The sequence below is a fragment of the Sceloporus occidentalis genome, unplaced genomic scaffold (assembly GCF_023333645.1).
Source record: "Sceloporus occidentalis isolate IW3139 unplaced genomic scaffold, rSceOcc1.0.p SCAF_2, whole genome shotgun sequence".
Classification (NCBI taxonomy): Eukaryota; Metazoa; Chordata; class Lepidosauria; order Squamata; family Phrynosomatidae; genus Sceloporus; species Sceloporus occidentalis.
In genome coordinates this window covers 2,300,513-2,326,598 of record NW_028316982.1, presented here as the reverse complement: position 1 = coordinate 2,326,598, position 26,086 = coordinate 2,300,513, and the positions used below count along the sequence as shown (strand labels likewise).

Sequence of the window (26,086 nt, the reverse complement as noted above, 5' to 3'; positions counted from 1 at the left end):
TTGGAGGGGGATTATAGTGATATCTCTATTTGAAAGGCAGAATAAGGATTTATTGCATGAATAACTCATATCACTTATGTGCAAGAACACTAGAAATTCTCAAAACATGGGGAAAATAGGTAATTTATCAACTAAGAATTAGCTAAGCAGGCTATGGACTATAGGCCTATTAGAGAAATTAAATTAAGACAAGCAAAAGGAGATTTTAAAAAAGACATTTTTGGCATCACATGGAAACCTTCTGATACTGTTATGTGTCAAAGTAATGGTGAATTTATGCCACCAAATGAGCAAATTAAATTTTGGATTAATAATTAGATAAACATGATTATAATAATATGTAAAGGAACAGAATGGAAAGATGTAAGAGATTTGACAAAGCTATGCATTACGTGCTATGAATTAGGGGAAGGATGGGTTGTTTGTAACACTGAGATTGTACTATTGTCAAATATCAATAAAATCAAGAACAAAAAAGAACATTCACACCGATGTCGAGAGATTATTTTAAGTTGGTATACAAATATCAGTCTTTTTCATCTCTGTAGCTTCTAGCCATGTGCAGCCTTTATCTCGGCCCACTCTCCCTCCAAGTTTTCCTTCCTATTCCATATTCATGTCTTTTAGTTATTTATTTAGGCCTGTTCCAGACTGCCAAAATAAAGCTGCTTCGGGTCTCTTTGGAGGTATTCTATTTAAATGATGCATGGGTCCTAAGAGTCCGGAGGTCGCGCCAAAGCCATACTCCATTCCTAAGCACTGGAGTGCAGCTTTGGTGCAGCTTCTGGATTCTTAGGACCCATGCATCATTTAAACAGCATACCTCCAAAGAGACCCAAAGCAGCTTTATTTTGGCAGTCTGGAACAGGCCATAGAGTTCTATAAACCAGCCTTTTAGATGCAGTCCTTCCACTAGATGGCACAGGAGATTTCGAGACTCAGAAAGATGCCATTGGAATTTCAAGACAAAGCAAAGTGTAGCAGACAAAAAAGAGACAACTCAATTTTTTCCCCAAATAACAGCCCATCTCTGACAAACACAGACCAAAGGGACACTTATGGTGAGGATGAATTGTGTTGCTGAAGCTGGAAGGTGGGTCAGGAGCCTGAGTCAGGTATTGGCCTTCATGGACCAAAAGGCTTTCCATTTTGCTGATGCAGAAACAGCACCTGCTGCTATCTGAGAAGCTAATTGAATAATTGACATACTAAGCAATGCAGTCGGCCCTATGTATCCCTGGATTCTGCTTCCACAGATTCAACCGCTGCTTAAAAATATATTTTTTAAAACGATCCAAAAAGCAAACCTTGATTTTGCCATTTTATATAAAGGACACATTTTACTATGCCAATGGATATAATGGGACTTAAGCATTCACAGATTTTAGTATTATAAGTACCCCAATATCCCTACAACCAATCTATATTTTTCTATCACATTGTTAGAGGGTCGCAGAGGCTGCAATGACCTCCAAAACATCAGACAAGGTGGTATTGTGAATGTGGCACATAGGTCCCAGACATGTGGAAGGTTCAAAACAATGGGTGAAGGGGCTTGGTAGAGGATGCACACACACACACACACACACACACACACACACACACACAGGGTCTGCATTTCTTACTTAAATCAAAAATCAAAAGATGAGTTCTGGCTAACAGATCAAACAAGAAGGGATTTCCTTTCATCTCCTGCTGCGTTCCAAAATACCCTTCGTATCTGCTCATTTTCAGGTACCCCAGATCTTGTTGGGGTGTTGTGAAGTCAATGAAGCTACTATCAATCAAATTAGTCCTCTTTAGTATTTTGGAGATCAAAGCAAGCCACCATTTCAGGGACCATTTTGGTTCCTCCGAAGGGCTATCAAGTCTTTGTTTCCCATGAAGTCATCTTAGGCTGGGGATAGTTTTAAAATATAAATATGATTAGGAAAACCTACTTTCCACGCTACAATTGACCCCATTGCTATGCCCACTGGCTGTTGCCATCAGACTCCCATATGAGCCACTCTTGTTTCCTGAGGACCATTCTTCAAGACAGGTAGATATTACCCAGCATTCTCTGAAGATGCTAGAATTCTGGAAGAAAACCAGAGGAGACAGTCTGAGAGAAATGACGCAGCAACTTCTAAGACTGTGCCAAGTGAGCAAACGAAGCCTGATGTGCGTGGGCTGGACCAGGCAGCTTCTTCGAGGGAGCAACGGAGATGTTTAATAAGCAATTTAATAAGCATGTGTCCAGATTTAAAAGTGGCAGAATGCAAAAATCACTTGGATTGCACTGTTTGTAATCAAGTGAAGGTCAGAGCTTTTCCAGTAGCTAAGAAATCCAAAAGAATTGCTCAAAGACCATTTCAGTTTGTACATGCTGCTGTAGCCCAAGCAAATTGTTTGTCATTAGGAGGAAGCAAATATTTCCTAGTAATTGTGGACAGATTTTCAAGGTATGCTTTTGTAACAATATTGAAAAATAAGTCTGATGCTGGGCAAAGTTTGAAAGCATGGGTAAGAATGATAGAGAGACAATTTGATAGCAAAGTTGGGACAATTGTTACAGATAGAGGTGGCGAATTTTTAAACAACCAGCTATATAATTGGTTCCAGAAGGTGGGGATAAGGCACAAAACCACCAATCCTGCTTGTCCAAGTGAGGATGGTTTAGCAGAAAGGAAAATCCAGGACATTAAAAGGATTTCTGCTTGCCTGATGGCAGATGCAGGAGTAGGTGACAACTTTTGGGGAGAAGCTACACTGACTGCCATACACATAAGTAATAGGTTGTATCATTCAGAGATTGAAGACATTCCCTACAGGGTCTTGTATGGGAGAGTGCCAAATTTCAAATATCTAAGAGTGTTTGGACAATATGCACATGTATACATACCTGCATGTTTTAGGAGAAAAGGAGAACCAAAAAGTAAAAGGCTAATGTTTTTAGGATATTCAGGGAACAGCTACAAATTTCATTTGGGAGGAAGAGAAGTACAGTACTCCAGGTCTGCAAATTTTGAAAGACATGCTGGCTGGGACAAGCTGCATGCCAATAAAGAAGTGTTCTTGAGGTTAGGTAGCTCAAGTGAGCAGGAAGCACAGACTGAACCAACTTCAGGAAACGGAGGGGTTTCAGTCAAGCCAGAAGCCTCTACTAGCAGTAGTGGTAGTACCTCAGATGGGGAGACACAATCAAGACCAGTAACCACTAGGATGACAGAAGACAAAAGGTTTAGCCGAAAGACAACAACTTCTAGTGCAGACGGTGATGAAGAAAGAGGCAGAACGACAGATTTCATACCCAGGCGTAGTCACAGAGTTAGGAAGTCACCAGATAGGTTTGTCGTGACACAGGCAAGAGCTTGTACAGTGGTAGAAGAGCCTGAGAGTTTTGAAGAGATAGAAACCTTTTCTAGGGAAGAACAAGAAAGATGGTGTGAAGCAATGGATAGTGAATTTAGTTGCTTGGTGAACAAAAATGTTTTTGAAGTTGTTGATAGACCCAGAGATAAGAAAGTGATTGGTTGTAAATGGGTGTATAAGAGAAAAGAAATGCCTGATGGTAGCATTAAGTACAAGGCAAGATTAGTAGCTAAGGGTTTTGCACAACAGCAGTATGAGAATTTTGACAAGACTTATTCTCCAACAGCAAAGCCAGAAAGTTTGAGAATGGTGTTAGCTGTAGCAGCAAGAAGGAATTTAGTTGTTGAACATTTTGATTTTGAAACAGCTTATTTAAAAGCAAATTTGGATGAAGAAATTTTTATGGAACAGCCACAAGGTTTTGAAGAGAATGGAAGTCAGAAGGTTTATAGATTGAAGAAGGCGTTGTATGGTTTAAAACAGAGTGCCAGAGCATGGAATTTGTGCATTAATGACGAGTTGGTTAAGCTAGGATACAAGAGAAGCGTTGCAGATGCTTGTGTTTATACAAAAGGAGATATAGTACTAGTGATTTATGTGGATGACTTGTGCGTGGCAGCAAAGTCAAAACAGGAAATAGAGTCAGTTAAGAGAGAATTATCAGAAAAGTTTGTTTTGAAAGATCTAGGTTTGTTGAAATCTTATTTAGGCATTAATGTTAAATGGACACAAGAAGGTCATTGTTTGTTAAGCCAGAGAAAGAAGATAGAAAACTTGATAGAAAAGTGTGGTCTACAGAATGCTAAGATAGTTAGAGCTCCAATGACAACTGGTTTCGTATCTGAGCCAACAACCAGAGATTTTGAGGACAAGACTTTTTTCAGGAGCATAATAGGATCTCTACAATTCATTTCTTGCCACACTAGACCAGACATTTCGTATGCTGTGAACGTTTTATCTAGAAGACTTTGTGATCCTAAGGTTGAGGATTGGACAGCTGTGAAACACTTACTAAGATATTTGAAAGGGACTCTAGACAAAAAGTTAATCATCAGAAGCAGTAATGCACATTTAGATTGCTATGTAGACAGCTCATTTGCATCAGAATCAGGAGACAAGAAGTCAGTTACAGGAATGATAATCAAGTATAGTGAAAGTCCAATAGTATGGAGAAGCAGAAAACAAACTAACGTAGCGTTAAGCACATCTGAAGCAGAATTTGCAGCTTTGAACGAAATTGTGAACGAGGTACAATGGCTAGAACAATTGTTAAATGACTTGAACGAAAATTTGAAAGTACCTGTTGAAATTCAAGAAGACTCACAATCGTGCATAGCAATGGCTGAAACAGAAAGTTTGAAGAACAGAACCAAATATGTGGGTGTAAGATACCAAAATGTAAGAGACATGGTTCAAAAAGGTGAAATAGAGTTGAGATACATAGAAACACAAAATAACATAGCAGATTTGTTTACAAAAGCTTTAACAGTAGAAAAACATGAAAGGTTGACACAAATGGTTGGAATGACATTGTAAGCCACATACAATATTTTATTTCGGAGGGGATTGTTAAGGAAAAAGCAACATGGGATATACAGTGGATGAAATAAAACATGTATGTGAGAGTCAGGGTGACTCAGCAGAAGCAATTAGAAGCCACAAAGGTGTAAAAGGTAATGTGATTAACAAGTCCTAAATGCCAAGGACAGAAATGCAAAGTGGATAATTGAACACACCTGAGAATTGTTAAGTGGTCAAGGTGAGATGATGAAATCACCAATTCTGGATAGAAACAAGAGAGCCAATGAGAATGGTTGTACACGCCCACTGGGTGGAAACTGACAAGAGTGGGTGGTATGATCCAAGGACTATAATAATGACTATGAATCCTAATGTATTTTGTGGGTAGTAGCAGTGGATAGTAGTAGTGAGGAGTATTGTTGTATTGGAGTTGTGTTGGATAGTTTTGGAGCTGTATATAGTAGAATAAAGTAGATCTTTTATACAAGACTACTGAGTTGTCTGGTGTCTTGGGTGAAGATACAAGAGCCAGCTGGATCCTGAAGAAGTGGGAAGACTTCTGTGGAAGCAAGAGTGAGAAGGCTTGGAGAGTTTGTCAGGGTCTTCAGCCTATTCTCTGTAACTCTGCTGCTTTAGAGCAAAGCTTTAACCACTGGCCAAAACTGGTCAGCGCCAGTGCGTAACAAGGTGGTGAATTTGAGCCAGAGGTGAAGAGCTACAACTCCCATCATCCCTGACAAGGGTTACGGGCCCAGTTACTGCAGAACCCAGCATCCACAGAAGCTGAAAGTTCCAGAGAGTGGAAGACAGATCAGAGCAAGCTGTTTACGCTGCACTGATAAGCTCCGTGAGTAACTCCTCCTGTGTTTTGATTAAGCCCAAAAGGGGTCAGCTGTGCATACTCAGAAGGACTGTGTCAATTGAGTCACTGCACAAGTTAAAATGGAGATTTTGAAGTTTAGTAAACTGAACAGAAGCAACTACTCCACCTGGAAGATTTATGCCCAGTCTCTGCTAGTAAAAGAAAGTTTGTGGGAAACTGTTGAAGCCGGGCTGCCAGCCGACTCTACTGAAGCTATAAAAGAGAAAGATAATAAAGCCAAGGCTTGTCTTTTTCTAATGCTGGAAGAAGACTTGATTAACGATGTCAGAGATAAGGAAACTGCCAAAGATGTGTGGGACACTCTGCAGAGACTACACACTCCTTCTACTGCCTTTGCAAAAATGCTATGGTCAAAGAGAATTTATAGGCAAAAGATGGCAAAAGGCCAATGTGTAATAGAACATTTGAAAACGATGCAAGACCTATTTGTGCAGGCTGAGCTAAGAGGAGTTGAAATAAGCAGAGAACAGCAATGCTACATATTAATTGAATCCCTAGACCCTTCTTGGGGGAACATAAGAAGGAAGTGTCATTGACTTTTGCACCCATCCAATTGCACTTTTCTCGCGACTGCTAACTAATTCATGGGACTTTCCATGAATGACTTGTTGCTGGAGCATTCCAGGGTCTTCACAGGACAAACCCTGGATAAGTGTGACATCATGCAAAAATATTTTCCATAATTGCACAATTATATTTCACGCATACCTTTTCCTTGCCATGTGATAATCTCCTAAGTCTATCTTGCACATGTGGCAAGCCCTGGTGGCGCAGTGGTTAAATGCCTGTACTGCAGCCACTCACTCAAAACCATAAGGTTGTGAGTTCAAGACCAGGAAAAAGGGCTCAAGCTCGACTCAGGCTTGCATCCTTCAGAGGAGTTTGTTAAAAAGAGTACCCAGATTGTTGGGGCAAATTAGCTTACAGTTGTAAACCGCTTAGACGCTGCTTAGGCGGTATGAAGCGGTATATAAATGAAGCTTGTTTATGTGTTCTTTTATAGTCTCTCCAATTAAAAGGTTATTTTAGGCGTCAAACAGATGGCACAAAAGGGCTGCCATCAGGCTGCATTGGGGGCATGGCATTTAGATGACGCATGCCCAAAACACAGCTGGAAGGCACCCCAGGTGCAGCTCTTTCTCAAAGAACCAGCCCAAAAAGTAGTGGTAAAATATCGCTCCTTTTTGGCAACCAGTTCAGGACTGCGGTGGTGGTCTGGATCAAGAGAGTCCCAGCATGGACCTTTTGCGCCTTTTGCTTCATTCCAAAGTCCACGCATGCCTGTAGTCTTCATCTGTTAGTACTGGAATAATTGGTGCTTTCAATTCTAATGTTAGCCTCCTCTTGTAAGCCAAGTTAAATTTCCCTAACTTATTAAAGATAGACTGCTGCTAGTAGTGGAAGTCCGCCAAATCTTACGTCTTTGTGAGTAACAGAATCCACTGGGAGACTTCTGGACCCAATACACCTCCAAGTGTTGGTTACAAACTATAAAGCCCAACACAGCTCAGGTCTTGGTTATCTCAAGGATCATATACTCCCATATTCTCCATTTTCTCCCATTATCCCCCATCTTTATCTTTATTCTACCCAGACCCCACTTGAAACTCTTATTTCATTTTAATTGCTATTGTATATGAATGTTTTTAACTTCTTTTCTTGGTTTAATCTCCTTTTAGCATTTAATTATGTTTAATTATGTTTTTATGACTGGGGAGGGATGGGGATCTTGGAATTTTTAATGTATTCTCTTTTAACTGTATTTTGCTTTACTGTTGTAATCCGCTTGGATTCCTAGAGATTAAGCGGAATATAAACACTTATTATTATTATTATTATTATTATTATTATACTGTTTGTTGGTTGTTGTGTTTTACTTCACATGCTTCAACGTTCCTTTAAATTCCACAGCTAGTTTAGTTATATTTTAAGTATGCATAGTTTTATCCACCATTGTTGTTGATGTTGTGTGTTTTCAAGTCATTTCCAACTAATGGCAACCCTAAAGCAAATCTATCATGAGGTTTTCTTGGCACTTTTCGGGCCCGTTCACATTACCTTTTAACCCGGTTTTGAAACCGATTCTTCCACGTGAAGTTCATATTGGGCCCAATTCTGTCACAATCCATGTCGAGGCTTGCTCAAGGAAATGCCCCTTACCCCGGGGTATCCAGAATCGGGCTAAAATCCGTCTTTTCTGAAAAGACCCAAGATTCATTAAATCTGAACTTGCCCCCGATCACGATCGGGGCAAATTCAGGGAGGGATTAAGGTCAGAGGGCGGGCAGAGGCCAGAGCATTCCCTCCCCTCATCCGAGGAGAGGGGGAGGAGGAAAGAGTTGAAGGGAAAAGGGGGATCTGGAGGCAAAGGGTGACAGGAGGCTAAAAGGGGAAATCAGGGTGACTGATGGGGGCTGCAAAGGGATGTCAAAGGGAGGGTGGGGGAGTGGAGAAAGTGATGGAGGAGGAGGAGGAGGAGGAGGAGGAGGAGGAGGAGGAGGAGTGAGGAGCCAGGGCAGCTGAGAGGGAGGGGAGGGTCGGAAGGAAGGAGGAGGAGGATTGCCAAGGGAAATTGGGCTGCGGGGCCAAACTGGAGGAGGGATGTAGGGAAATCAGACTGTAGAAGGAATCTCTTTTATTTTTGACAATTTATGCGCATGATTTTTTGGGTGATATGTCTGTGTGCTTGCTTGTGCTGCTTTCATTTCCTCTTACTCCTGGATTATTGTTGTTGTTATTATTATTATTATTATTATTATTATTAGCGGATGCTACAGTCACAATGCCTGCGCTGCATTTCCTTTTTATTCCCAATTGATTCCATGGGTCAGTTGGAATTGACAGGTCACTCTCTCTCAGCCTCAGTGGAAGGCAATGGCAAAGCTCCTCTGAAGAGAATGTAAGCAGGAGGAAAGGGGTCAGTTCAGGTCAGGTCAAAGGCAAGGCACGAACGCAGCTCCCATCAGGCACCTTCCCCCCCCCTTTTTTTAATTATTTTTAAAAATTATTTTTGACAAAATATGTGCATGTTTTTTTCTGGAGGCAGATATATAGATGGATAGAACGTGGCTAGCTGCTGGTGGTTCACTTTCCCTTTCATTTGCTGGCTTCCAGCAAAGGGGAAATGTCGCAAAGGGCAAGACTTGCGAATGGAATGCTGCAATTCAAATGTTACATTGGTTGCTCTATTTGGCAAATTGGCAAAATGATACATGCTTTTGCTACTGTCTCTAAGGAATTCAGGGGTAGCCCTGCATTGCTTTTAAAAGCAAAAAAGAATGCATGGCAATTGCATCCTTTTCTGGCATTTCCGAGGTGAGGAAATTATTATTATTATTATTAATAAATAATAAATAAATAAAAATTTTATTTATATGCCGTCCTTCCTACGATCAGGGCGGCTTACAACAAAATAAAATGTACAAAAATACATAGTTACATGGTTAAAACAAACAACAAACAAAAACCCCATAGCCCAACCTCTTGGCCACGGAAGAGGAGGGAGGCCCACAGGATATTTATTCGGGGAATGCCTGTTGGAATAGGAAGGTTTTAAGATCCTTCCTAAATTGGGCCAGGGTAGTAGATGAGCGGAGCTCTGTGGGCAGCGCATTCCAAAGGGCTGGGGCAGCTATGGAGAACGTCCTCCGAGTAGTGGAGGCCAACCTAGCCCCAGGCACCTTCAGCAGCTGCTGCCCAGACGTTCGAGGGTGCGAGGCGGAATGTACGGGGAGAGGCGGTCCTTTAGGTATCCTGGGCCCAAGCCATTTAGGGCTTTATAGGTAATTACCAACACCTTATATTGGGCTCGGAAGCGAATGGGCAGCCAATGGAGATCTTTTAGAACCGGTGTTATATGGCTGGTCCTGGGAGCACCAGTGACCAGCCGGGCTGCCATGTTCTGCACCATTTGCAGCTTCCGAGTTTGGTATAAGGGTTGCCCCATGTAGAGTACATTGCAGAAATCCAATCTCGAAGTTACCAGAGCGTGTACAACCGTTTCTAGGTCCCTCTGGGCCAGGTATGGGCGCAGCTGGCGAATCAGCCGAAGCTGATAACAGGTGCTCTTGACCGTCGCACTCACCTGAGCAGTCAGGTGAAGCGACGAGTCCAGAAGCACCCCCAGACTGCGCACGGAGTCCTTCACAGGGAGCGTGACCCCGTTCAGGACAGGTGGAACCACCGCCATTCCTGGGCCAGGAGAACCTATCACTAGTACCTCCGTTTTCTCTGGATTCAGCTTGAGTCGGTTTTCCCTCATCCAGCCCATTACTGACTCTAGACATGCCAAGAGAGGAGAGACGCCATCCCCAGTCACTGCATCAGTCGGAGACATAGAGAAAATGATTTGGGTGTCATCAGCGTACTGATAACCCCGCGCCCCATGTCTCCGGATGATCTCTCCCAGCGGTTTCATGTAAATGTTAAATAGCATGGGAGACAGAATGGCTCCTTGAGGGACCCCCGTTTTAAGGGGCCTCTCGTCGGAACACACGTCTCCCAGCTGCACCATCTGGGACCTCCCGGAGAGGTAGGAGCGGAACCACTGGAGTGCAGTGCCCCCGATTCCCACCTCTGCCAGGTGTCCCAGAAGGATACCATGGTCTATGGTATCGAAAGCCGCTGAGATGTCCAAGAGCACCAGCAGGGACACGCTTCCCCTGTCGATGCCCAGACGGAGATCATCGACCAAGGCGACCATGGCCGTCTCAACCCCGTAACCCGCCCGGAAGCCAGTTTGAAATGGGTCCAGATAATCCGTTTCATCCAAGACCGCCTGAAGCTGGACAGCAACCGCCCTCTCGATCACCTTTCCCAAAAATGGTAGCAGCGAAACAGGCCGATAATTATTATGTACCAGGGGGTCGAGGGAGGGCTTTTTTAGGATCGGTTTTACAATGGCCAATTTAAGATCCGATGGAAATAGCCCATCCCTCAAAGATGAATTAATTATCCGGCGTAACAATGATGTTACCACCGGTCCCCCCTGGGCCGCTAACCACGAGGGACAGGGATCAAGAGAGCAGGTTGTTTTCCGAACACTTCCGAGGATCTTGTCCACATCCTCGGTACTCACCAACTCAAACTGATCCAGTTTAACATAGTCCACGGAGGCTCTGGACACTTTTACCCTAGGTTCTGCATTAATGTCGGCGTCCAGACTTTCGCTTATACGAGAAGTTTTATCCGCAAAAAAGTCGTTAAACAGGTCACAGCAGGCCTTAGAAGGTTCAAGGATCTGGTTCAGGGCGGGAGGGAGCTGAGTTAGCTCCCTAACTCCCTTATTATTATTATTATTATTATTATTATTATTATCATTATTATTATTACATGCGTAAGAGGCATTCTGGCGTGGCAAGGAGCTGGGGATACAGGATGCATTAGCTTGCATTTTGGGGTTGAAAATGAGGCCAAGGGCAGATCATAACCTGCACTGACCCAAATGCCCACAATACACACACACACACACACACACACACACATACACACACACACACACACAAAAGAGGTTTTTAAATTTGACAAAATGTGAGCATTTTGGTGCATTTTGTGCCTGGCTCTTTAAAAAAAAGGAGGGGGGAAGCACACTTCCGATGCCCCAATGAGTGCTGCAAACGTCACTATGATGATCACTTGATTGACAACATGTTAAACCTGATTTCTGAAGAAGGCATTCAGGTTAAAATGCCCCTCATTTTGTAGTGGGCACTCGCTTATGGAGAGATTCGGGAGGTAGTCCCCCGAATCTGCCCAGTTCCTTCAGGAGCAAAACCACCAGTGGGAATGGGGCCTTCATCACCTTCCCAAAGCACATTCACACAGAAGCTAGCTTCGGAAGCCAGTTGGCAGCCGTAATTGCTCATTCCTGCCATTCTTCCCAGAACTAAGGTGGCCTTTGGCAGTGAGGAAAACCATGGACCACCAAAGCACTATCGTGGGGGAAAGTGTAATAAGCAATGATGCCAAACTGGTATGCTACTATTCTTAAGCAAGTGTGATTGTGACGGGATAGCAGTCTGGTGTGATAAAGTCCTTTATCTTTCTGCTTTGAACTCATTCCTAATGTGTTCTTGGAAACTCCTTTCTAGTAATTTGAATCCACTGGTTCAGCTCCTATGCTCTACAGCAGCAGAAAATAGGAGACATTGCTTAGTTACATCTACTTAAATAAGTAGCCAATCGAGATTTTCAATAATCTATTTTATCACCTGTCAGTCTCTTCTGCAGACTAAACATACTCAGCTCCCCCAATAATCTGTTGGTTTCTAGACCTTTTACCATTTTGACTTCCCTCCTCTGGACACACTCCAGTTTGTCAATATCCTTCTTAAACAGTGGCAGCTACAACAGCATATGGTAATCTAGGTGAGTTCAGACCACAGCAAAATAAAGTGGTAATATTACTTCCTTTGACCTTGATGTCTGGATAAATTTTTCTACCATTCTCATTTAGTCATCTTAAATTCTAATTTAAATTCATTGTTACAAATATCCAATTTCAAGTGTAAATGTAATAGAATTAAGCTTTGGTCTGAGTAGATGACCTATTATCATGATGCCTGGCTTAGCCTGACCACACTACCTTTCCCATCTTTGGACAAAGTTATGGAGCATGGAGCAGCTGGCTGGCCACTGTGCAAATAGACTGCTTGAGTGAATAGCCCTTCCGACTAATCCAATATGGTTCTTTTTATGTTCTTCTGTCCAGTGTAACCAAATATACAAGTGACTGGATCAAATCAGCCACCAACCACTCAAGGACCTTGAAGGAAAAGCTGTTGAGACCTGTCAGATCCAGCAGTATTCTTATTATTAGGAAGTTGTTGCTTTACTTGCTTAAGGACATTATGAGGCTGTACAGACTGGTGATAAAGGCTGGCATCGGGGCGGAGTGGGACGTGGCATCCACACGCCGCATGCCCTGAGTCCACACCCATGCTGGTGTGACACTGCACGCCCTGTTGCATAGCGGGTGGCATCACAGCACTCTTCTGGTGCTGTGTCCGGATGACACAGCGCGAAAGGAGCACTGAAAAGCCATGGAGCAGATGGCTATGGCACCCCTTTTGTGCTGCAGAAAGACCAAATCGGGGCTGCGGTGTGTAGTTGCTGTGATCTGGTGAAGAAAGAGGCAGCTGCAGGCCGGCCCTTAGGGGCAGTTTGTTCAGCCCCTAAGCTCATCAGATCCTCACCCAACAGGTACTCAGTTCCCCATCCTACCATTTATGTTCCCCATAGGGTTGCCATTTGTCCTGGAAAACCTGGAAAATCCTGGATTGAAAGGACTTTAAAAATGTCCTGGCTGGCTGGGCCAGATGAAACAGTAAATCCTTGATTCCCCCTTCATCGCAGGATGGTGGGTAGCGATGAAGCAGCAAACTGTGCAAGAAGCCTGGCACTGGCGGGAGTCTCAACCCACTCTGGAGGCTTCGGTTGCTACTCTGCAGGCATAGCACTGCCACATTATTTTTCCATTCCCTCCCCACTGCACTCAACAGGCCCAGAAGGTGGAAAAGGAAAGGAGACAAGCATAGACAGCTTGTGGTTTAGCACAGTGGAACTTCACTTCCAAACAGCCGGAAGAGAATAAAGGGAGCTCTTAGCCTGGTACTGGTACTGAGGTTGAAACATAGCAGAAAAAGTGCCATGATTAATGTGTTGAATTTGCATGATCAGAATGTCAATTAATAACATTCATAATATAAGTATTTGCATATTATACCAATTAGATGGCCAGATATGAGGGCCTGGAATATGGCAACCCTATTTCTCCCTGATCTCTGGAGAGGCACTGTGGGAGAGCTTGGCACACAAACAGGAAAGCAAGTGAGAGGGAATGCTAACCACACATGACTCGGTCTGTTTATGAGTAGGTTTCCAAGGCTCTAGTTTGAAGCAGTGGGGAGGAGCATCTACTGTTAAATGGATTTGCACAAAACTAATGGAAACTGGCCATGTTTGGTAGCTCCAACAATAAGGTCAGTATTTTCTCTCACCTCCCATTTTGACCAGCATTGAGCCAAAAGAGCTCTGGGGAGCTCAAAATCTCCTTGATTCAAGCTCATCAAAGGTCGTGCTAGTTTCTTCCTTTCTTTCAGTCTCAAAGATGCTACAAGATCTCTTTGCACACTGAGCTGGCCTGAATATTGCCTTCCTGTGACTCCTAGATCCCATTGCCAAGAACCAACATGACCACCCACATTTTTTGTATAATGTTACTGTGCTAATTTTGCAAGGGAAAGGCAGACAGCAAGGAATGCTGATATGGACATACTTTGCAAGACAAGAGACCCCCTCCTTCCCTCCTTCTTACCTCCTGCCTGGGGGCCCCTGCGGTGGCGATGGCGGTGGCGACAGTAGTGGAGAAGGCTGCCAGCCGGGGCTCATTGGATGTGCCTCCATCCAGCATGCCTAAGTCCTCCAGCGATGTCCAGGACGGAGGCACACCGAAAGTTCCCCGGCTGGTAGCCTTCCCTGCTTCTGCCGCTGCTGCTACTGTCCTCCAGGCTGTCAGAGCCTCCCAGAATCCCCAACTTTTGATGTGTCTCCGTCCTGGACGTCACTGGAGGACTAAGGCGCTCCAGACAGAGGCACATCCAATGAGCCCCAGTTGGCAGCCTTCTCCACCACTGTCGCTGCCGCCATCGCCACCGCAGGGGGCCCCAGGCAGAGGTAAGAAGGAGGAGGAGGAGGAGGAGGAGGAAAGGAGTGGAGGGAGGGAGGGAGGCACAGCGGGAGGGGCTGCCAGGGCGGATTCGAATCCGCCCTGGGTTCCCACTAGGCTGAATTGATTTATTGTCAAATAAATTCATTCCTCCCAAAAAGGAGCTGGAAAACCCAGCTCCTTTTTGGCACAGGTTACATGGGGGGGGGGACATGCCCTCCCTTAGGAATCGATTCCAAATCGATTCCCAAGTGGGAACCATGGTGGTTTAAATCGGATTGTGATTCGACATGATCCGATTTAAACAATAGTGGGAATGGGCCCTAAGAAACACAACTCAGGATTAATTAATTAATGCAGTTTGACACCACTTTAACTGCCATGACTCTAACCTACAGAATTCTGGGATTTGTAGTCTGGATAATCACTAGAGATCTCTGACAGATCAGGTTGAACACTTCACCAAACTACAAATCCCAGGATTCTGTAGGATAGAGTCATGTCAATTAGAGTGGTGTCAAACTGCTTTAATTCTGCAGTGTGAATATACCCTTAATGACAGAAATCTCATCTAGACATATGTAAGAAGTATGTTCAACATAAGGAACACAATGTAGCATGATGTTCAGTCCAAGGTTCAATGGTCTTGTCTTTGTAGATCCTAGACTGTCTGCCACCTGAATTGTACTCCAAAATTCTCATATTGATAGATGGGTGAAACTGTTCAAATATGCTCGAAATGTTATTTTAAGTACACTTAATTCCAGAGGTAGAAAAAGTATGACTTATGGCCTAAATGTGGCCCTTGGGGTCCATATTTCCTTCCCCTGAATTCCCCTGAGCAGCTCCTAAAAGCCCAACAAACCCATAGAAAATTAAAAACTATACTAATTTTCACCCAAACCAAGTGAGTGAGCTCAAAACCAGCCATAAATATGGCATTTTATTTCCCCACAAAGTCTCCTGCTCCCCCAATAAATCCTCCAAACCCCATTAAAAATGTGACAAAAAATAGTACAAACCGGTGACCAAAAGTAACACAACATCACTCCCAGTTTGCCAAAACATGGTGGCATGCCCTGCATAGAGAGACTGGGAGAACTGATCCATGCCCCCTCCCTACAGTCCTGCTTTACTCAAAAAGGAGATTTGTTTAAGCAGTGTTTGTAGATATGTACCTTCAAGTCGTTTCTGACATATGGCGACCCTAAGAGAAACAGAATGATTCCCAATTGGCAAAGGAGTCAAACAAGGCTGCATCCTATCACTCTACCTATTCATAACTTATATGTAGAACATATTGTAAGGAAAGCTGGCTTTGACACAAAAGAAGGAGGAAAGAAAATAGGAGGAAGGAATATCAACAGTCTGAGATATGCGGATGACACCAAAATACTAGCAGAAAACCTGAAAGACCTGGAACAACTACTAAGGAAGATCAAGGAGGAAAGTGCAAAGGCAGGCCTATTGTTGAACATAAAGAAAACAAAAATAATGACTGCAGAGAATCTACACAAATTTGAAGTAGACAACGAAAAAATAGAAATAGTAAAGGAATTCCCATACCTGGGATCAAACATTGATAGAAATGGGGGCTGCAGCCAGGAAATCAGAAGATTAAGAATGGGAAGGGTGGCTATGAAAGAACTAGAGAAGATTCTGTAATGCAAGGATATACAACTGAGCACAAAAGTTAGAACCGTACAAGCCATTGTATTTCCTATTACTATATATTGATCTGAAAGCTGGACAGTAAAGAAAAAGGAAAGGAGGAATATCAACTCATTTCAGCTGTGATGCTGGAGAAGAGTGCTAAGGATCCCATGGACAGCCAAAAAGACCAACAAATGGTCCCAGGAGGAGATCAAGCCAGAAATCTCCCTAGAAACCAAGACAACAAAACTCAGGTTGTCGTACTTTGGACACGTCATGAGAAGGCATGAATCACTGGAAAAAAAACAGTAATGCTAGGAAATGTGGAGGGAAGTAGAAAGAGAAGAAGGCCGCATGCAAGGCGGATGGACTCTATTAAAGAGATCAAGAGTATGAGTTTGCACGACTTGAGCAGAGCAGTGGAGGGCAGAGGGGGGCCTTGGGGATGTCTCATCAGCATGGTTGCCATAGGTCGAGATTGACTCCAGAGCACTTAAAGGTGACCCTATCACAGTTTTCTTCTAGAACTGAGAATATGTGACTTGCTTAAGGTCACACAGTGGACTTCTATGGCTGAAAAGGGAATTGAGTTCTGGTCTCCTGAGTCGTAGTCCAATCCTCAAACCGCTAGACCTTGCTGGCCCTTACTGGTATTGTAGCACATATAAAATATGCACACAAGCATGGACAAATTGGGGTGGGGGGTCTCATTCTGTAAAAAACATAATAACAATTGAACTAGGCAGAACTAGACCTATGGTCTGGGGATAACATCCCCAGATGTGAGTTTGATAGATTTGCACATCCCTAAATGTTCTGACTCTTTTATGGAGCAAGATCCAAAGTAGAAGTTACTCATGTATACATGAAGTCAGGCATAAAAAAATCACAGTAGGGAGTAGTATGTCAGAAGGAGCGACTTTCTTCTGTAGAACAGATATATTATCACTCCGTTGCATTGCCTCCAGTGATATGAGTCAGATGTAATAAAGTGGTAGATACAGATCAACAGATTTCTCCAGGGGCCATTGGTATCCCAAATGTCAAGGCATCTTTCTACTATCAAGGATACTAATATGAATGAGGTTTTTTGTGGGGCTTTCGGGCTGTGTGGCCATGTTCTAGAAGAGTTTCTTCCTGATGTTTCGCCAGCATCTGTGGCTGGCATCTTCAGAGAATGAGTTTGTTTTTCCACATAAGTAGTAGGAGGAGGGTGGGAACTGATGGCCGTGATGTTGGCAAAGGGCTCAGTCCTCTTACCTGAGTTTTCCTGCAGTTTGCAAAAATGACCTTTGCTATCATAGACTTTCAAGTCAACCCTGACTTATGCTGACCCTATCTGGGGCCTTTCTTGCCAAGACTTATTCCAAGGAGGTTTGCCATTTCCTTCCTCCAAGGTGAAAGAGTGGAACTAGAACAGAGTCAACTCAGGGGCTTTCCATAGCTGAGTGGGAATTCGAACTCTGATCTTCCAGAATCCTAGTCAAATCTTAGTCAAACAACTACACCATGGTGGCTCTCTTGTTATTAGGAACAAGTCTACTCAGACTTACGGTGACCCTCTCTTTGGGTTTTCTTGGCAAGACTAGCAATAGGGTTACTATTGCCCTTCTGTAAAGCTGAGAGTGTGTGACTTGCCCAAGACCATGAGAGGGTTTCCATGGCTGAGTGAGGATCTGAAACTTGGTTTCCTGGAGTCCTAGTCCAACACACGGACTGTTACAACATGCTGGCTCCTTGCAAACTAGGATAATAGTTCCTGCTACTATAACGACTTACTCTTTAAATCTCCACATTGGCAGAGGCTGGCCCCATTGGTCGCTGATTTGCCAATGTATGAAGAGCGAGGAAAAAACAACAATAAAAACAGGGGGGGGGGGTATCAATATTAGTAAAATGAGGGAAAATATTTTGTCTTCTCTAGTTCTCTGTAGCACCAAGCATTCATAAATCTTTAAAAGGAGCAAAAAGAAAACAAGAACAGGATGTGCGGTTACAGTATGGCCCCCATATCCATGCGGAATGCATTCTCAGACTTATTATGGATAGTGAACATCATGGAAAATAGTGAACCCCCCCCCCCCCCACACACACACACACACATATATATATTGGAAGGTGGGATGGAGAAGCCATGGGTACTGGTCCCATGGATATGGGAGTTGTACTGTATCGCATAATGTGCATTGTCTTCCCCTTACATAGTTTTCAGAAATGACTTTGAGGGAATACAGGAGCATTATATCATCCTTCTAAGGAAAAAAAAATCCACAATCCTATTTCTTCATATTTTTTTAATGTATTTTTCCCCAGAAAAAAAATGGGGGCAAGATCCTTCAATGGACATACATTAAAAGCCAAGGATCTGTACTGCCTAAAGGAGTTCTAGCGGTGATTTCAAACTACAGGAAAAGAGATTCCACCATTAGGAAGAACTTTTTGACAATAAGAGCTGTTCAACAGTGGAATTCACGGCCTTGGAGTATAGAAGAATCTTCTTCTTTGGAAGTTTTCATGCCGGAAGTGATTTTATTCTGTATTACTGCAAGGCAAGTGATTGAACTGGGTGACATTTGAGGTCCAGCTCTAATTCACATCTCTAGCCATGAACCATCATGAGCACAGTAGACCTTAATGGCATTTCAGGCACAGTGCCAGGTTATGTTGCAAACGGACCAAAGGTGTGTGTGCAGAAAGACCTGTCATTTCTCCTTCTGCGTTGTTCAAGAGAATTGCATTTATGAAGCAGGTGCTTCAGACACCTGTGAGGCATTTGTGGGATGGGTGCGGTTGAGAATGGCACTGAGGAGTAGAACCATGTGCATTTGCATCATTCTTTGGAAACCACTTGAGAGAAACTGAAGCAATAGCATTTTGTGATTCAGTGAGTAATTCAATAATAGAAAATAAGTGCTACACACCCTTTAGCTACTAGTTTTCGTTTCCCCCGAAATCCCATCTGTATTCCTGAGAAAAATAGGAGCCAAACCTTTAGCATAACCAACCTCCTCATTGCTCGGTCATTCACTTGCTTACATATATTTAGAATGTCTGCTGTTGTGCACCTTCACGTTGGTCCTTAAGGTGAGCCTATTATAGGGTTTTGTTGGCATGATTTATTCAGGAGAGGTTTGCCATTGTCTTCCCCTGAGCTGAGAGAGTGTCATAGAATCATAGAGTTGGAAGAGACCGCAGGGGCCATCCAGTCCAACCCCTTTCTGCCATGCAGGAAATCTAAATCAAATCATCCCCGACAGATGGCCATCCAACCTCTGCTTAAAGACCTCCAAAGAAGAAGACTCCACTACACTCCGAGGAAAGAGTGTGTTCCACTGTCGGACAGCCCTTACTCTCAGGAAGTTCCTGCTAATGTCGCGGTGGAATCTCTGTTCCTGGAGCTTCCATCCATTGCTCCAGGTCCTAGTCTCTGGAGCAGCAGAAAACAAGCTTGCTCCCTCCTCAATATGACATCCCTTCAAGTATTTAAACAGGGCTATCATATCACCTCTTAACCTTCTCTTCTCCAGGCTAAACATCCCCAGCTCCCTCAGTCGTTCCTCAAAGGGCTTCATGATTTCCAGACCTTTCACCATTTCAGTCGCCCTCCTTTGGACACAGGCTCCAGTTTCTCAAGGTCCTTTTTGAATTGTGGTGCCCAGAACTGGACGCAGGATTATTCCAGGTGGGGCCTGACCAGAGCAGAATACAGTGGCACTATTACTTCTCTTGATCTAGACACTATACTTTTATTGATGCAGCCTAAAATTGCATTGGCCTTTTTAGCTGCTGCATCACACTATTGACTCATCTTCAACTTGTGGTCTACTTGGACTCCCAGATCCTTTTCACACATAAGTCTCTCGTTCAGCCAGGTGTCCCCCCATAATCCTATATCTGTGCATTTCATTTTTCTGCCCTAAGTGGAGTACCTTACATTTCTCTGTGTTGAAGTTCATTTTGTTAGCTGTGGCCCAACTTTCTAGTTTACTCAGGTCATTTTGAATTTTGATCCTGTCCTCTGAAGTATTAGCTACTCCTCCTAATTTGGTGTGTGACTTGCCCAAGGTCACCCAGAGGATTTATGGGTGATCAAAGACGCGAACCCTGATCTCCAGAGTTGTAGTCCAATGCTCAAACCACTATACCATGATGGAGTGTCTAATAATGACTGACCAGGATCCAGAGCCTATTTTTTGAAATGCTAAATTTTCAAGGGGCTTGAACAACCTTTCAGTGGAAAAACGTTAAAACATTAAAATGTTCTGAGCTATTTAATTGCAGAACAAGTGAGCAGGGGAGGCATGACAGAGGTGTATAAAATAATTCATGGCGTGGAAAAATGAGACCCAGAGTAGCTGAACAAACTAAATGTTGGGAGTACACAAAGGGACCTTGCAGCGCCTTTGATACTAACTATGCAAAAGAAGTTGTAGCATAAGCTTTCGCAGACTTGGTCTGCTTCCTCAGACACATGGAGCAAACTGGTGCTCAGGAAGCGCATTTATAATCAGACTGCAGGCATAGCCATAGAAATGCAAAACGTGTGGATAAGGTGATAAGGTGACATGTTTAGTTTTAATAACGGTCACTGAGGGACAAAGGCAGGCAGAAAGATATTGCCCAAGGGCAGGGTGGGTGTATGGGCATGTGAATGGTGGAGGGAGTTTTCAAGTGTGGTGTGCGCAGGCTGGGAACCAGAAAGGAGATATGATGAACTGGCTACAGGTGTCCTTGTGAGTCTGGGGTATTAACCAGTGTTATAACACAAGTAGTGTGCCAGGAGGTCATTGTCTATGTTCAACCCACCGTTGATGTATTGGAGCTTGTGGGTATATTTTAATTTAGCCGTTTTTCTTTCCAATCTTCTATTGTAGGTTTTATTTGTTTTGTTTTGTTCAAGAACTGCTGCCCTGAGGTCAGAAATGCAATGTCCTGGAGTTGGCCAGAGTTGGCCTACATTCAGGAAATGTTATCTAGGACTTAATGACAATATTAAAGGGACTTTCACTTGCTTATCATCTGATGTGATTTATGCCACCCTTTTGTCAACAATGCCCTTCAGCATCTGTATTGGACAAACAGGCCGGTCCCTGTGCCAGAAGATACACAGCCATAAATCAGACATTAGGAATGGGAATGCACAAAAATCTGTTCCAGAACACTTCACTCTTCCTGGGCTTTCCATCTCTCCATCTTCATGCAATGCATAAACAATGGAAATCTGATTTGAAAAGATGTAGTGACGGCCACTTTTAAAAGGAGATTCAAAAAAGTGACAGAAGATACAGAAGGCAAAAGTCTGCCTCCAAAATGCCAGTTGCTAAGGAGCATAAGTGGATGGGGTTTAATTATCCTCATGTCCTGAGGCTGAGAGTGTGTGACTTGCCCAAGGTCGCCCAGTGAGTTTCATGGCCAAACAGGGATTGAACCCTGATCTCCAGAGTTGTAGGCTGCATTTGGACTGGGGGAAATAATGCAGTTTGACATCTCTTTAACTGCCTTGGGCTCAGTGCTATGGAATTCTGCAATTTGCAATTTTGTGAGATATTTAGCCTTCTCTGTCAGAGAGCTCTGGTGCCCAAATAAACTACAAATCCCATAATTCCATAGCATGGAACTGTGACAGTTAAAGTTGTAGCAAACTGGATTATTCCTGCAGTATGGATAAAGGCCCAGTCCAGCAGTTAAACTTTCTTGAAATGTCCTCCAAGACTGGAACTACCAAAGAACAGGGCTTTCCAAACCCATCTTGAGAAATACGCCAGAAAGCAACCAAAAAAGACATTCTTATCCAGTCCAGCTCCAAGCATAGATCATCTATCCTCCTCAGGCAAGGAAAGTGGTTTCAGTTTCAAAAAGCAGGTGTAAATCTCAGCTTCAATCAATTTACATCCCTGCCTCTGTTTGTCCCAGATTAAACTTCTCCTTCTGAATTTTCCTGGCACAATGTTTCTCAGTCTTCACCTGAGTTTTTACGCAACCTGCCTGTTGCAACAGATTGCTGTAAGTGATTCTTCTCGACGGCTAAGCAATCTGAATGTAATGAGCTTTAACTTTAACAAGTGCTGAAAGATTAAAGGCAACTGTAATCTTTTATGAAAGGCTTACATCTCCCATTTGAGAGACAACCTCAGATGGTTTACTAATCCAAATTGTTCTGATTTTTTTCATATATGAAAGGTGCGAAGAATATTCATTGATATTCTCATCCTTGATGAAAAAGGGTGTCTTGAAACATGAGGCATCCCATTGGAGGAAAAAGTGAACAGTTGTAAGACCCTGCATGTTTGGGGACTTCATATGGGGAAAAAATCAATCATGCAATAATACTTTTTTCCCAAGAAAGACAAAAAGTGTAGTTTCAGAAGGGTTTCTCTCTCTCTCTCTCGGGGGGGGGGGGGGGGTTGCTGTCAAAAACAAAAAACTTTGTACCTGACGTAGTGCAGTAAACTACACAGATTCCTGTGCAAAATATTTCTTTTTGCACAGGATATAGAAAGTTTGTAGCCTCCATACAAAGGAGTGTGTGTGTGTGTGTGTGTGTATCCCAGCCTGAGTGCTCCTTCAGTAAAACCCAGAGCCCCTGTAAGGAGAAGAGTTTTTATTTTAAGTTCAGAGACCCTTCAGATAGGCAATTGCACAACGGGACTCTGGCTGCATCCACACTGGAGACATAACCCAGTTTGGCACTGCTTCAACTGCCCTGGCTCAAGGCTATGGAATTCTGGGTTTGTTGTGGGGCCCAGAGCAGAACATCACATCTCACCAAAACATCACATCTCACCAAAGATTCACCTTAAAAACATGAAACAATATACAAGAATATACATTTAGGCAGTGCGTATGAAATTGTCATTTAAAGGTATAATTTTAAATTTTACTAGTTGTTTGAGTCATAGCTGTTGCCATTACATTCAGGGATGTATGAGAATTACAATTTATGAGTAATGTCAGTACCAAAGAAATCACTAAGGATTCTGTATGAAAAGTAGAGGGGAGTAAAAAGAGAGGAAGGCTGCATGCCAGATGGATCGACTCCAAGGTCCCCCTCGGAGATTGTGGTGGACTCTCTTCCTTTGGAGGTCTTCAAGCAGAGGCTGGATGGCCATCTGTTGGGCATGCTTTAATTGTGAGTTCCTGCATGGCAGAAGGGGATTGGACTGGATGGCCCTTGGGGTCTCTTCCCACTCTATGATTCTATGAATTTGCAAGAACTAAGCAGAGCAGTGAAGGACAAGGAGTCTTGGAGATGTCTTATCCATAGGGTTGCCTTGGGTTGGGATCAACTCGAGGGCAGATAACAACAAATAACAACATAGCGTGGTATGGCAGGAGCTCAATGAGGAGGTGACATCATGACACCCAATGCACCAGGTGATGTCAACCCTAGAGACTGCACTGCCCTGTCTCTATGGGCCAAATAAAACAGTCCTACTCCTCTCCGCAATCCACTTGGTAGGAAGTCTAGATGATGAACCAAGGCCCAAACCCTGGTTCTGGTGCAAACAGTCTGGACAACACATGGCCCATTCAGCCCCAAAATCTGGAGTATATGTCCTTATAACATTTTTATTTTTTATTTTTTTAGAAAACCCATCTTTTGCTTTGGATCTTCCCGGAAGATCTGAAGTTGTGATGCAGAGCGGCTGTTTACAACGTGTCCCCAGCATGTCCACCACCATAGTGGGTCACTTACTCTGAGGTTAGAATGAGAAGCCCAGACATGTGATTGTCACTAGACACCTCATTCTGACCTCAGAAAGAACGATATATGGCAGCAGTGACTGTGCCGGGTGGCACAGTGGGACATGCATGCCAACAGCTACCTGGCATCACAATGGGAGTGACAAGTAATGGGGGGGACTTCACTATGGGGAGACTTCACTATGGGGGGACGTCAGGAAGCTCCAGGAGCCAAAATACTCCAGGTTGTCCCTGGAGTATTCTAGCCCATACAGAAAAGGCTATAGTCTCAGACTACAAAGAACTTGCTAGGATATCAGTAAGCAGCTGCAGGATGAAGAATCCAGGAAGAGTTTCAGAGCCTGTACAGACTGGGGGTGGCATGGAGGTGGCATGGGGGTGTGGCTTATGCACACCAGCTGCCTCCATGCCACACTCATGCCGGTGTCATGCTGCATGCCCAACCACATGGCAAGGAGCATCATGGCACTCTGTTGGCACAGTGTTTAAACGCACTGCACCAAAGGAGCACCAAAAAACTGCCACCACCACAACTAGGGGGCTCTTTCCATGGTACGAAAAGGAGCTGCTTTTGCGGATTCTTTTTGCACCACAGAAAGGCCAGATCAGGGCCACGGCACGCGGCTGACATGGCCCCGATCCAACGAGGAAAGGGGCAGCCCTTAGGACTGGTCTGTTGAGCCCTACAGTCCCCAGAAGCAAGCAAAACAAAAATAAACCAAGGAAGAGAAGGTACCTGGAAAAATGAAAAAGTATGTTTCACATCAGTTATCCTAGACCTCTCTTTACCTTGCCAATTTGTGTTACTTTCCCTTTTTATAATGGGCTCATCTCCTGGCTCCCTCTAAGTCTCATTTCTGCTGCAGTCTCTCCTAGTTTGTGTGATCTTCCTCATTAACTTTTTAATAACTATTAACCACACTCTGACGTTGTTTGGTCATATGTGTCTTCATTTTAATCTGTGAAATGTTGGAGGATAGGCACATCCAATGTTGCAGATGACTAATGTGCAATGTACATTTCACATGCAGATCTGAAATGCACATTGGAGTCATAATTTCACTTTTCTTTGCACATTCACTTGCTCACAGTTGCAGTTCACAAGCACAAAAGTGGCATATAACTCCAGGAATGTGAAGTTAATCTCTAAAGTTCCCATAATGTAGGATCTCAGCTAATACTTTTGCACAAGAATCCATGCAGTTTGTCTTGGTATAACATCAGTAATGCATTTAAGTCTCTAACCACATTTTCTGCACCCTAAAAGCAGTATCTTTATATAGAAAAATTTTCCCAATGAAATTTTGGGAAAGTAGAAATAAGTCTTGAAAACTGTACAGAAACATTCATCGTTTCAAGGCAGGGAGAAGTTCACTGAAATTATTGGTTCCTCCATGCGGGAACAAAATAAGCAAAGATTTACTTATATATGAATTAGCGCTGATTCCTAATGTGTTGTATCTTTATGTTATGGACTATTTATCTCTTATGAAATCTTTATGATAATTATACCCAGGCATCTCTGGTTATACTCTCTCACCCAGTGGAGAATTTCCATTTCATCCAGGGCCTGAACTGACCAGATGACACAGAAAACGTTTCCAACAGATCTTCCATGTAAGGCCATCCCTAGCATTAGGCAGAGTGGAGTCTAAAACCAAGGGAGAGCATGGAATAATAGCAAGCTTTTGGAGGAAAGAGCTAAGTCTCTTAAGTTAGCATTGGGCAACTTTCATAAGAAAAAAGATCACATTGCCTGGCAGGGGATCTTGGACTGCTGCATTGTCCAAAGATGTCCCCAACACACTCTAGGGCAGTGATGGCGAACCTATGGCACGCATGCCAGAGGTGGCACTCAGAACCTTCTCTGTGGGCACACATGCTGTTGCTGTAGCACAGTTTGCCAGAGTTTCTTACTAGAAAGCCAGAGGGATGTGGCACTTTGCAGTAAATAAGTGGGGTCTGGGTTGCAGTTTGGGCACTCGGTCTGTAAAAGGTTCACCATCACTGCCCTAGGGTCACTTGTTGTTGGAAGAAAAAGGCTTTCCCAACACTAAAATAACCCGGGGGGGGGGGGGATATTAAAATTGCCTTCCAAACCTTGTGAGAATTGTGAGACCCCAACAAAAATAGCCCTGGAGGCCACATTTAGTCCACGGGCCACACTTTCCCAACCAATTAAGAATTGGACTATCAGTCTAGGGATCAGGGTTGGATTCCCCACTTGGCCATGGAAATTCACTGGATGACCTTGTGTGAGTCACACACTCTCAGCCCCAGAAAACCCCACAATAGTGTGACTTTAG

The 26,086-nt window shown here is 43.6% G+C and overlaps 1 protein-coding gene across 1 annotated transcript in view; it reads right to left on the bottom strand.

The window, feature by feature from the left end:
* The window catches only part of LOC149317865 (cytochrome P450 2J4-like), a 57,313-nt gene that overhangs the window by 18,536 nt on the left and 12,691 nt on the right, over nt 1–26,086 (bottom strand). The window lies entirely within an intron of this gene.